The following is a 14,392-nucleotide window of genomic DNA, read 5'->3' on the forward strand; positions in this document are numbered from 1 at the left end:
ACCTCTCTGTGGGGTAACACAAGTGCCCATTGTTGAGGCACTCGGAGGAATCTCTCGCCCACTATCTGCGCGCGCTGACCAGGAGATCAGGAAAATGGCTGCCCCACTTGTCGTTCTTTGTCTGGGTTTGGTGCGAGTGTTAGCTTGTATTGCCTGGGTTGCCACAGGCACAGTTTTTCCTTGGCTTGGATCTCCGTGCTACAGCCTGGTTCGGCCATTTGTGCCATGGCCTGGATCTATTCACCCCCTTTGCCTGCCTTAGTTTCTATATTCTCAGTTCCCAGTGAAAGCAGCCCTGTTTAGGTTAGTGAGGAAGGTGGAGCATTTCTTATTCCCTATTTCCTTCGGGGTTTGATTATATATTTAGCCAATTTTTTGCTCGACCATACCTTTGGGTGTATTGTGAAACATCTGGAGGCTCCAAGGATAGGTTTTTCTGTTTCTGGTTGAAGATCTTGTTGAGTTTTGGGGGAGATTTATCGGTGTCACTTCTTACCGCGCCATTACTCTGACATCATCTCCTCAAAGGTTATTTCAAAGGGCATGAGTGAGGGAGAGGTGAGTGGGGAAGAGGAAGAGGTCTTGATGATGTGCATTTGGGGCTCAGTTGGTTAAGACTTCTTGAAAGACAAACATGAATGAGGTACTCCAGGGTTGTCTGCTTAAGGACTTGAGACAGGAGCACTTGGGGACAGTGGCTGCAGTCCCTGTTGGTTGAAGTGTCATTGGGGGGGAAGGATTCCTCTAGCACTTTCAGGCTGAGCTTGATCAGGGGCCCAGCAGGCTTTCTTGCAGTTATACAAGGCCCAGGCATAAAGTAGAAGTATGGTTTCTGCCTGAGTTGGTTGCTGCCAAAATAAGTTGAGTCTGAGCTTATTGGAACCATCCACGGCAGCTGTGGTTGAGAAAATGGAGGTTCATGGAAGGAAAATAGCACAGTACCAACAGGGTCTGTGACAGCTGGATCGGAGTTTCTTCTAATACTGTGACGTTGCAGTGCTTTATACTTTTTTCCCATGGATGACTCAGGACTTTCCATCCTCTAGCTGAGAGTATCTATTCTGATTATTTAACAGCAATTGTCTGAAAACAACTCACCTATGTATGCCTTCATTTTTGCCAGGTAAATAATGCTTCAAGTCTCAAGCCCAAAACTATTTTTCAATATTTTTCTCTCTATAATTTCCATTAAAAAATACTTCTGGCCCTTGCCCTGTTATTTGCTTTTACTCTTTTCAGTGAATTTTCCCTCCCTGCTTTCCACTCACCTGTACCCTCCAAGACCCAAAGCTCAGATTTACATTACCTGCCTTGCTAGTACCTCATTCTCCTCTCCCAGGTCCATCGTGCCTTTTATCCTCTGACAATAAGTTTCTGGTTCCCTAACTCAAATATTACTCACTCTTTTTTAACTGAAATGATGATAAAGTACATTTAATTTTCTAGTCTTTTGAAATTTTGAACTGAAGAGTGAGTGATAATGGTTTCTTTTGTTATTTAACTTCTGAGATATCTTCTAACTCATGATCCAAAAATGTAGATGTTTTTCTTTTACACTTAGAGTTGGAAGGAATTTACAGAGATAATCTAGGTTGTCCCACTTCAATTTTCAAGTGAAGAAGTTATTTAGAAAGAGGTTAGATAACTTGCTCAGATCCCACAACTAATAATGGCAGAACTGTGACTTTAGCAAAGTCAGGGACTTTTTTCTATTGCCAGCCATATATAAATTATTGATGAATGTGAATATCTATAATTCCAACTCCTGGCGGCTGGGGACTAGGTCTACCTACTTGATTTATATAACTCCTACAATGACTATAGGAATAAATAAATAACTACAGTTAGAGATGAGATGAAGCCCTTCAAGTGACGCAACAAAATCTGTCCTTCCTTTCATTTATACTGCCTGATTAATTAGCTTTTCAATGAGTCCTTTTAGGGATTTCTGAAGCATTAAAGTCTATAGATAATTTGAGATATATGAGGCAGGACAACCTAAAATCAGCCATATTTTATAATTATAAATTTTTCTCTGATGTTTTTAGTTGTATTTTAGTGGGTTTCCCCATGTATTCTAAATTACAATAATCTTTGAAAAAATATAATAAATGTATAAGTCTATTTGATTTATTTTGGAATCTTATTTATTCTGCAGTGATTATTTATATTTTATATTCTCTATAAAATCAATCTTGAAGAGATTAGAGGTTGTATTTATTGGATGAATAGTGTCTTTCCAAAATCCACATATACCTGGAACCTATGGTTGTAACTTTATTTGGAAATAGAGTTGGGGCAGATGTAATCAAGATAAGATCAGATCTGCCTGACCAGGCGACGGTGCGGTGGATAGAACATCAGACTGGGATGCGGAGGACCCAGGTTTGAAACCTTTAGGTTGCTGGCTTGAGCATGAGCTCACCAGCTTGAGCATGGGGTAGCTGGCTTGAGCATGAGATCATAGAGATGATCCCATGGTCACTAGCTTGAGCCCAAAGGTTGTTGGCTTGAGCAAGGAGTCACTCACTCTGCTAGAGCCTTCCAGTTAAGTCACATATGAGAAAGCAATCAATAAACAACTAAGGAGCTGCAATGAAAGACTGATGTTTCTCATCTCTCTTCCTTCCTGTCTGTTCCTATCTGTCCCTCTCTCTGATTTTCTGTCTCTGTAAAAAAAAGAAGAAAGATAAGATTCAAAAAGATCATTCTTGGTTTGGGAGGCCCTAAATCCATTATGACTGGTGTCCTTAAAAGAAAAGGGAAATTTGGACACAGAGACAAAGACTCACAGGAGAAAGGGCAGAGATCAGAATGATGCATCTATAAGTCAAGGAATGCCAAAGATTGCTGGCAACCATCACAAGCTAGAAGACAAAAGTAAGGGTCCTCCTCTAGAACCTCAGAGACAGCATGGTTTTGCCAACATCTTGACCTGTAGCCTCCAGAACTCTGAAAGAATAAATGTCTGTTGTTCTAAGCCAAGCTTGTGGAACATAATGTCAGTCCTAGGAAACTAATATGGATGCTAAACTAGCATGGCACATAATTTCCAGGATACAGTATCCTTATTCACCATGGAAGAGAGTGAGGCCAATCAGTCAAAACTATTTCTTCACTACTTAGCAACTCAGCAATACAATAGAATGCTAGGAGGGTTCAAAAAAAGAAGAAGACAGAGCCTTAACTCTCAAGAAATTTATAGGTGATTTAGGGAGATAAGAAAAACACTGCAGAACAGAAAACATAGTTAACAGATAAATATACTGCTTAGAAGTACTGTAAGACTTCAAAGAAGGAAGTTTTTATGAGGGCTTCAAAAGAAAGCTTCCTAAAATCATAGCATTTGAATTTGGCCAAAGGTGGTGTGCAGGACTTGTAAAGGAGAACACAGAAGCAGGCTTCTGCTGGGAATGGGGAAGAGCATAAACAAAAGCACAAATGTGTAAAGGAACCTCATAGGCCTGGATGCTAAGGACTATGGGAGAATCTCTGATGGAAGAGGAAGAGTGAGGCAGCTCACATTCATAGCAGTGCTCCATAACACATGATGAGACTTGGTTTTGGAATATAGCTTTCTCAGAGAATGCAGTGGTGTGTAGTGGGAGAGGGTACTCCTCTTGGAAGGAGAAAACTTTTTGAATTTTCTAGTAACCCTCTGTGTGACTTTGGACTTCTTTATGGGCCTCATATTGGACTAGATCAGAGCAGGGAAACTGGTTTACTTTGGGCTGTATTCATGTTAAGTGACACTTATATATGATCTGTATATTTTATTGAGTACCCACTACCCATAGTCAAATCATCTTCTGTCACCATTTATTTGACCTCCTTTACCCTTACTATCTACCTCAACTCCCTTCTCTTTTGTAACCACCGTAGTGTTGTCTGTGTCAATGAGTTTTTGTTTGCTTGTTTTTCTTATTTGTTCAATTGTTGTTTTCAGTTTTATATCCCACATATGAGTAAAATTATATGGTTCTTAACTTTTTCTTTCTGTGTTATTTCTCTTAGCATGATATTCTCAAGGTCCATCCTTATGGCTGCAAATAGCAGTATTTCATCTTCCCTTATGGCTGAGTAGTATTCCATTATATATATGTATGTACTCCATCTTTATCCAATCATCTATTGGAGAACACTTTGGTTGTTTTCTTGTATTGATCACCATAAATAATGCTGCTATGAACATTGGGTTGCATATATCTTTGTGAAATATGTGTTTTTCAAATTTTTTGAGTACATACCCAGAAGAGTGGTTGCTAGGTTATATAATAATGCTATTATTAATCTTTTGAGGAACCTCCATACTGTTTTCTACATTGGCTGTACCAGTTTACATTCTCACCAACAGTGAACGAGAGTTTCTTTTGTTCTACAACCTCTCCAACACTTGTCATTACTAGTCTTGTTGATAATAAGTGTGAGGTGGTATCTCATTGTAGTTTTAATTTGCATTCCCCTAATAGCTAGTGAAATTGAGCATCTTTTTATATATCTATTGACCATTTGTATATCTTCTTTGGAGAAGTATCTGTTCAGGTCCTCTGTCCATTTTTTAATTAGATTGTTTATTTATTTTGGGGATATCTGAGTTATTTATATTTTAGATATTAAGCCTTTGCTGGAGTTGTGGCATGTAAATATCTTCTCTCATTTGGTTTTTTTTCCTTTCTCTTTTGTTGACAGTTTCTTTTGCTATGCATAAACTTTTTAGTTTAATATACTCTGATTCATTTATTTTTGCCTTTATTTCCCTTACCTTTGGGGCCAAATTTATAAAATATTCTCTAGGACTAAGGTCCATAAGTTTAGTGCCTATTTTTTCTATGTAATTTATTATTTCAGATCTTATATTTAGGTCTTGGATCAATTTCAAGTTAATTTTTATGTATGGCAACAATTATTTCCTCATTCTTTTGCATGTGACTTTTCAAATTTTCAAGCACTATTTATTGAAGAGGCTTTCTTTTCTTCATTGTATGTTTTGGCACCTTTATCAAAATTATTTGCCCTTATACATGTGGGTTTATTTCTGAAATCTCAATTCTGGTCCAGTAGTGGGTGTGTCTGTTTTTCTGCCAATACCATCCTGTTTTGTTTATTGCAGCTTTGTAGTATAATTTGAAGTCAGGGAGTGTGATAACCTCTGGCTTCATTCTTTTTTGTCAGGATTGCTTTGTCTATCTGGGGTCTTTTGTGGTTCTACATAAATATGATATTTTTTGTTTTATTTAAAAAATGACATTGCAATTTTGATGGGTATTGCATTAAATCTGTATATTGCTTAGGGGTAATATGGACACTTTAACTATGTTGATTTGACTCACTAAGGAAAAAGAGAAAATACTGAAATAAAATCAGAAATGAAAGAAGTTACCACAGACATCACAGAAATACAAAGGATTATACTAGAATAAAGAGGGTCCTCGGGTTATGACAGTTTCAACAACATATAATGTTTTGAGTTTATGATGCTCACTCCCATAAAAACTTAAAACTATTGAGAAGTGAGTGTTTAACTTAAAACTATTGAGAAGTTAGCATTGCACTTACAGACTATGTGGGCAAGCTAGTGTGGTTGTGTGTGGTGGAAGAGTATGCATTACAGTGTACAGTACAGTATATTTATGTCCCTTTCCTTTTTCTGTGGTTTAGTTGTGTTTTATGTTCTAGATTATGATTTTACAACTGTGTTAGGATAGGTAAGTGGCTTAGGCTAGGGTGTATTTCAGCTTACACCAAAATTCTGGTTACATCACTGTTGTAAGAACGGAACTGTGTCATAACCTGAGGTCTCCCTATATTTTGAAAGACTATATGCCACCAAATTCAATAATATAGAAAAAATGAATAAGTTTCTAGAAATATATAACCATCTAATACTGAATCATGAAGAACTGAAAAATCAAAACAGACGATCAAATAGTGAGGAAATCGAAACAACCATCAAAAACCTCTCATGAACTAAAAAGTTCAGGATCAGAGGGCTTCACTAATGAATTCTACCTAACAGTCAAAGAAGATTTGGCACCTATCCTTCTCAAACTCTCCCCCAAAATTGAAGAAGGGGCAGTATTTCCTAACAGATTTTAGGACGCCTACATAATCCTGATAACCAAAACCTGGCAAGGATAACAAAAAAAGAGAACTACAGACCAACTTCCCTGATCACTACAGATGCAAAAATCCTAAACAAAAATATTAACAAATTGAATACAATGATACATTAAAAGAATAATATATCACAATCAAGTGGGGTTTATTCCAGGATCACAAGGATGGTTCAACATTCACAAATCGATCAATGTAGTTAGTACAACACATTAACAAGATAAAAATCATGATCTTATTAATAGATGTAGAGAAAACATTTTGATAAAACACTCAATAAAATGGGTATAGAAAGAAAGTACCTCAAATAGTAAAGGCTATATATGACAAACCCTCAGAATACTCACTGGTGAAAAACTGAAAGCTTTTCCTCAAATGAGGAGCAAATCTAGGATGTCCATTCTTTTTTTTTGTTGTTGTTGTTGTTGTATTTTTCTGAAGTTGGAAATGGGGAGGCAGTAAGACAGATTCCCACATGCGCCGGACCGGGATCCACCCGGCATGCCCACTAGGGGGTGATGCCCTGCCCCTCCAGGGCTTCGCTCTGTTGTGACCAGAGCCACTCCAGCACCTGAGGCAGAGGCCACAGAGCCATCTCCAGCGCCTGGGCCATCCTTGCTCCAATGGAGCCACGGCTGCAGGAGGGGAAGAGAGAGACAGAGAGGAAGGAGAGGGGGAGGGGTGGAGAAGCAGATGGGCGCTTCTCCTGTGTGCCCTGGCTGGGAATCGAACCCGGGACTTCCATAGCCAGGCCGACGCTCTACCACTGAGCCAACCGGCCAGGGCTGGATGTCCATTCTTTTTTTTTTTTTTTTTTTTTCATTTTTCTGAAGCTGGAAACGGAGAGACAGTCAGACAGACTCCCGCATGCGCCCGACCGGGATCCACCCGGCACGCCCACCAGGGGTGACGCTCTGCCCACCAGGGGGCGATGCTCTGCCCATCCTGGGCGTCGCCATGTTGCGACCAGAGCCACTCTAGCGCCTGGGGCAGAGGCCACAGAGCCATCCCCAGCGCCCGGGCCATCTTTGCTCCAATGGAGCCTTGGCTGCGGGAGGGGAAGAGAGAGACAGAGAGGAAAGCGCGGCGGAGGGGTGGAGAAGCAAATGGGCGCTTCTCCTGTGTGCCCTGGCCGGGAATCGAACCCGGGTCCTCCGCACACTAGGCCGACGCTCTACCGCTGAGCCAACCGGCCAGGGCTGGATGTCCATTCTTACCACTTATATTCAACATAGTACTTGAATTTCTAACCGGAGCAGCCAGGCAAGAGAAAAAAAATAAAAGGCATACAAATTGGGAAGGAACAGTGAAGTGTCACTTTTTGCAGATGACATGATTCTGTATATAGAAAACTTTACCAAAAAACTGTTAGAAACAATAAACAAATACAGTAAAGTTGCAGGATACAACATCAATGTACAAAAGTCCACTGGATTCCTATATACTAACAATGAAATTGCAGAAATAATAACAATAACAAAAACAATTTATTTTGCCATTACAAGAACAACAAAATTTCTTTTGCAATTACAACAAAAAGAATAAAATAATAAGGAATAAACTTAACAAACGATGTGAAGGACCTATATAACGAAAGCTACAAAGCATTATTACAAGAAATTGAGTAAGACTCAATGAATGTGAATGTTGTTTTTTGATGCATTTGATAAGTCATCTATTTATATATGGGTAGCTCAGGATTGGATACCAAGTCTTCCTTTTGTTATCTCTCTGCTTCTTTGCTGTACGGTGTGGGTGTGGTGTTGGTTTTGTGTACCTGGTGTTGCCTCTGGAGAAATGCAAGCTTCAATATAAAGGTAGGTTTAAATATAGAGCACTATCAGTATTGTTTACAGAGCATTTCTTTTCCCCACCAGTTTTTTTGGGATACAGAAGCATTTCTTAAGAGGATCGCACTCTACTAATGGTGTCCTTTCAAGGGAAACTTATAGACAAGTCTCACTTAAGAATAGGAGTACAGACTTACTTGCACAGAACAGAGAACCTTCAGTGTAAAACTTTTTACTGCTTTGGAGAAGAAACTTAAAAAATTTTTTTTGGTATATATCAGAAATTATTAAAACTCTTTAAAAATATTAAGTCTAGGGGAAGAAATTTTAAAGCAAATCTGCATCTGAGGCTGAGGGACTTAAATTTGTTCACTTAATTTTGCTTGCTTAATATATCTTTCTTAGCATCAGAAAATGTAATACTCTTCCAAAGTTATAGTTTCTCTTATTTACTTTAGAAAAAAAACACTGTGCATACACCTAAGTAAAATCAACAGGCAGATCTCTTCTGGTACAACATTCTTGAAAAGTAATTTGACAATACAGTATGTAGTAATAAGCACTCTAGAAATGTTTAATAATCCCTCTAAAATGCATTTTATGTTTATAATAAAAACTGTATAAGGATATTCATCCAGTCTAATTTATAATAGCAAAAATTACAAGCAGCCATCTAGGAAGTAAGGAGCCTCACACATCTACTGTAATACTTGAGGCAGAAACTGAACTGTGGGGTCTTTCTCTGCAAAGGGGGAAGGTAATAGTTGGCATCATTTGGTGGGGAAACGTAGTGACAACCTGTTAAAGTTGCAGTAGTTCTTCAAGATGAAGAATTGTTATTCTTAGTGATCATGTTGGAATGCAGTTCCTCAAACTCCAAGCAGCAATTATCCTGAAAGTGTCTTATAATGTAAGGTCAGTGATATTTTAAAATGTTATGCAGTAATTGAGAATCATAGAAAAGGTAGAGCTTCGCTCTGAATTACCAATAAAACTAATAAATAAGAAGAGCCTAGGATTTCCCATTTACAGTTTTTTATCTGCTTAATATCACTCTATGTTTTAAGCTTTTAAAATTCGTGTCCTTTTTTAAAAATCTAAACACATTTATACTATTCAAGCAATATAAATGTATTATACCTGTTAGCATGTTAGAAGTGATATTTGTTTCTGAGGACAGGTGTTTACAATCCTCATGATTGTGTGTGTGTGTTTAACTTAAAGCTGTGTAATCATATAGTGCTTGGAAATTTGGTTTCCTCATATTTTGTATTTCTGGGCCTGTTTCTGACCTTGGGCTTTCACAGAAAACCTGTATAACAGTCCATCTTAAAAGTAACAATCTGACCCATGCCACAGTGGGAGATATAGAGTAATTAAAGCTACCTTCATCAAAAGCATTCCACATCAGAAAAGGAATAAAGAATCTTCCCAGAGAAGAAAAACCAGTAAATCACACAGTGAAAAATTAGAAAGAAAATAACAACTGAGAGCAAGCCATCATAAATAGTGCCTCAAGGAAGTAAATAATATTTTAAAAACAGGACTCAAGCTTAGGAAGTTGAAAACATTTCAGTGGATTTCTAGGCTGCTAGCAATTTTAGAATCAACTTCTCCATTAACATTACCTACTGCTATTTTTACAAATATTGGTGTTATATTTATGTTGCTTGCAAGGAAGTTACTAATGGAGAAGCCAATGTACTATGCATATTGATCAGAAAACTACACTTTATCGAGTTACTGAGTCATATATTATTTGGTAGAGAAATGGATGACCCATTTGAGATATATTTTCTGTACTTTTGAATAAAAATCAAGATGGATGGTATTGTAAATTTGCAGAGGGTGTTACTAACATACTCTAACAGTTCAAAAGAGAGCAGCACCTAATCCTTAGGCTACAAGGGTCTGGCACATATATCTCATATATCTGCTAGTTTAGATTACATTTAGTGAGATTACTAGTGTGTGCCAGGCACTGCTCAAATCTCTTCACACGCCTTAACTTCTTGGTTTTTCTCAACAGTTCAATGAAGAAGATTCTATCATTATCTCTACTTTATGAAAGAGAGAGGTTAGTAATTTGCCCAAGGTCATACTCTGAGAAGGTAATGGGATTTGAACCAAGAATGACTGTATCTGGAGCCAGTTTTAACCACTACAAATGATTTTCAGGCTATGGCCAGCAAAGAAAAAGTCACCACGGTTGATTTTGTATTTATATCAGTATTGCTAGAAACATCTCCTTTATGAAATTATCCTGCAGACTGTTGAATGCAGGTGGCTGGTGGCTGAAGGCAGTGTGGGCCCTGGTCTCTTGACTTCCTGAGCACAAGTTCCCGTTACTTACTACATTGATGCAGTATGTGAGCATAGGGGTGTCCAGAAATCTCCATGACAGAGTTCATCTGCTCTTTGTGTATCTGACCAGCTACCTGTGACAACGGTGGTGATGTGAACATTGAATAGCATCACTGGGTGATGTGGGACTGCATTTGAAGGTGCATTTTTTTTTCATTTTAGTTATAGAATATGAAGTAGAATTTTTAAGCAAGGGTGAAAGTTACAAAATTACAAAATAACAACAACAATAAAAATAACTGAAATAGAGGCCAGATCCCAGTGCTAATAAAGAATATTCTCCTATAACACATTGTTTTTGAAAGGAGTCCTTGTTTTCCCACTTTAATGTGAGATTGTAGAAATATTTTTCAATTTTATAAATGGAAGAAATATCAATGCCCGAAGTTTTCAGCTTTTGAATGTGCTGCTGCTGAGGATAGTAGTTCTTAAAGAGCAGCTGACTATGTGCCAGGCATCTTCTTTTTCCCTTTTTTTCTTTCTTTCTTTTTTTTTTAATGAGAGACAGAGAGAGGGACAGACAGACAAGAAGAAAGAGAGATGAGTAGCATCAGTTCTTCATTGCGGTACTTTAGTTGTTCACTGATTGCTTTTTAAAACTTTTTTAAAAATTTAAAAATTTTATTTAGAAAATTAACTTTAACAGGGTGACATCGATCAATAAGAGTATGTAAGTTTCAGATAAACATTTCTATAGCATTTGAAGTGTTGATTATGTTGTATGGCCATCACACAAGTCAAATAATTTTCCATTACCTTGTATTTGTCCTTTTTACACCCTTCTCAATGATTTCTTTTCCTAATCCCAGATAGCTTAGAAAATCTTTCTCCTTGGTCAGCAGATCAAGTGTGTCGTTCCCTCATTCTATTCTAAACAGAGCTAATAGTTGAGTGAGTCTTCAGGTAAGTAGCTTGTGGGTATTATTTATAGAGAGATGCACCAAAGTAGGCTATTTACTAAGTCATGACATGAGACACATTCTCATTTGCAAAAACGGGGATGACCTACAGAAATTCATGTAAGAATACAGGAATAGAGGCATTTGCTAAATCACCATGTTCTCTTACAAGTGTATTTTCTTAACCTTTTTTTTTCTCTATAATCTCAAAGTCAGGATAGCAAGTCAGCAAAGAAAAAAGACTATTTTAAACTTGATGTAGAAATATAAGATTATAATGTTAGATGTTTTACTTTTTCAGAAGAAAATGCAAGATAAAAATCAGTCTATTTTTTGTGTTAGATAAAAATATCATTCATATCTATTTATCTTCTTGGAGGTTTAAAGTATTAAAAAGATGTCCAAAGATCACACATAGATGAGCCTTAAACCCTATTCTTTATCTTCAAATGCCTACTTAACCTTCAGTTTGAAATATGCCATGTTTCCAAACCATTTTCTTTCTTTGGAATAAATTAATTTCTTTTTTTTACTTTTCTATTAATATTAATTATATCATATTTCTCCTAATGGATCAGGGTCAAAATCAGAGTAATTTTTGAGAGATCTATCTCCCATAGTTATATTTCCTTGTTGATACATTTTATAGGTCTACCTGGAAAATGACTATTGCCTGTGTAAGTCCATTGTTAGAGCTCCAGTTAAGGACTCATTCATCCGTTGCTTCTTGTCTTGGCTGAGATAATGGCTACTTACTGGTGATCTCCCTCACTTTTTTAATCCTAATGCAAGACTCTCAGACTAATACTTACATATCTTTAATTAATTATTCCCTCAGGCCTCAGAGTTAACTACAAACTTCTCAACCAGGAGTTCAAGGACATTACAATACGTTATCATTCTACCATTTATTTTTTACTTTCCCATTTGCCCAACATGTCTATGCTCCAACCAAACTAGACTCTTCACCATTACAAACTTGAGAATGGTCACATGTGTTTATTTCCTGTTTTTGCATTCTTTTCTAGCTATTTTTGTTTCCTGGGATAACCTTGCTTTCCATCTCTACCTTTTTTTAAAATTAATTAATTAATGACATTTTTTATTTAGACAATTAGATTTAACAAGGTGACATTGGTCAAGTAGAGTCCATAGATTTAGAGAAAACATCTCCACATCACTTGGACAGTTGATTACTTTTCAAAATCATATTTGTGCAGGTCTATGTCAGTCACCTCCAACTCTCTCTTCCTATCCCAACCAAAAGCATTTCCTTCTTTCTGTGAAACTCCAGAGCCCTGTGTACTTCTCTTAAAGTTCCTTGCATTATAAACAATGTTACACTTTCTAACACTCTTCTAGCTCCCTAGATCCCAAATCGTGCACACATGTAAGAGTTCCTTATAAAAAATATTAGGTCAGTTGAATGGAATTGGGGTTCTATCAGAAAAGCTAATAAATTTACTCTTAGCAGATTAAAAACACAGTCTGAAAGTTTATGTAACACGCACCCATGGACTCTATGACAATGTAAGCTATATAAAGATATGTTTATATTCTAACTAATGGACCTAAATGGGTTTTTTTTTGGAGATTTAGCTGAATTCATACCATTGTAAATCATCTGAAAATTATATTCTCTAGTAGATGACACTAGTTATGCTTTATATTTTTCTTTTGGCCATCCTGTGAGACATGGTTTACAATTTGAATGACTGCACAAACTTACAAGGTCATTAGACCAGTGCTTGAATTATAGACTTTAAGCTTACTTTAGTCACTTAGAAATATCTAGAATTCAAAGCAGTCCCTCACCTGCCCCTCACAAAACCTACATGTACATATGATGTCACTTTTGAGTTTATTTCAATTTTTGTTGAAACTTGAAATAAATGACAGTTCTTGTGCTTTATCATCATATTTCAGAATTACTTTTTCTTTGATTCTTAATCATTTTAATTCTTGGGTATGACTATCATTTAGTTACTGAAATTATATTTGCTTTTTTAAACTAATAATTTTTTTAACTTATAATTTTCAATTATAGTTGACATACAATATTATATTAGTTTCAGGTGTACAACAAAGTGATTAGACCATTTTAAAGTAATCATCCTGATAAGTCTGGTACACAAGTGGCCCTGTACATAGTTATTACAATATTACTGTGTTTTCTAGGATGTACTTTACATCTCCCTGACTGTTTTTTTTTTTTTTTCATTTTTCCGAAGCTGGAAACGGGAAGGCAGTCAGACAGACTCCTGCATGCGCCCGACCGGGATCCACCCGGCATGCCCACCAGGGGGCGATGCTTTGCCCCTCTGGGGTGTCGCTCTGTTGTGTCCAGAGCCATTCTAGTGCCTGAGGCAGAGGCCGCAGAGCCATCCGCAGCGTCCGGGCCATCTTTGCTCCAATGGAACCTTGGCTGCGGGAGGGGAAGAGAGAGACAGAGAGGAAGGAGAGGGGGAAAGGTGGAAAGCAGATGGGCGCTTCTCCTGTGTGCCCTGGCCGGGAATCGAACCCAGGACTCCTGCATGCCAGGCCAACGCTCTACCCCTGAGCCAACCTGCCAGGGCTGACCCCTGACTGTTTTTATAACTGGCAATTTGTACTTCTTAATCTCTTTCCTTTTTTCACCCATATCCCCTATCCCCCTGATATTTATTTTCTTATATGATGGAAACAAACTCTCTCAGGGAAGTGATCTTAAAACAAGAGTGATAGTTGCTTTGCTGTTTTCAGAATCGACATGACTTTTTTCTAGGTTAGCATTTATGGATAAAAATATGGATACAAGTAGAGATATATTTTAAGTTTTAGAAAAGAAACAGGAGGAAATTAAATATTAGATTAAGAAATATTCCAGCCTGACCAGATGGTGGTGCAATGGATAGAGCATCGACCTGGGACACTGAGGACTCAGGTTCAAAATCTCAAGGTTGCTGGCTTGAGCTCGGGTCATCAGGCTTGAGTGTGGGCACACTAGCTTGAACACTAGTTGCTGGCTTGAGTGTGGGATCTAGACATGAGCCTGTGGTTGCTGGCTTGAGCCCAAAGGTCACTGACTTGAAGCCCAAGATTCCTGGCTTGAAACCAAGGTTGCTGGCTTGAGCAAGGGGTTACTGGTTCAGCTATAACACTCAGTCAAGGCATGTATAAGAAAGCAATCTATGAACAACTGAAGTGCAACAATGAGTTGATGCTTCTCATCTCTCTCCCTTTCTG

General features: G+C 37.7%; 1 protein-coding gene and 1 non-coding gene across 7 annotated transcripts in view; one reads left to right on the forward strand and one right to left on the reverse strand.

Annotated features, from left to right (window-relative positions):
* The window catches only part of MAPK10 (mitogen-activated protein kinase 10), a 343,572-nt gene that overhangs the window by 56,357 nt on the left and 272,823 nt on the right, over positions 1 to 14,392 (forward strand). The window lies entirely within an intron of this gene.
* On the reverse strand, positions 7,239 to 7,314 carry TRNAT-AGU (transfer RNA threonine (anticodon AGU)). The gene has a single exon. It is a non-coding gene; the product is annotated as a tRNA-Thr (tRNA).

The sequence above is a fragment of the Saccopteryx bilineata genome, chromosome 5 (assembly GCF_036850765.1).
Source record: "Saccopteryx bilineata isolate mSacBil1 chromosome 5, mSacBil1_pri_phased_curated, whole genome shotgun sequence".
NCBI classification, from domain to species: Eukaryota; Metazoa; Chordata; class Mammalia; order Chiroptera; family Emballonuridae; genus Saccopteryx; species Saccopteryx bilineata.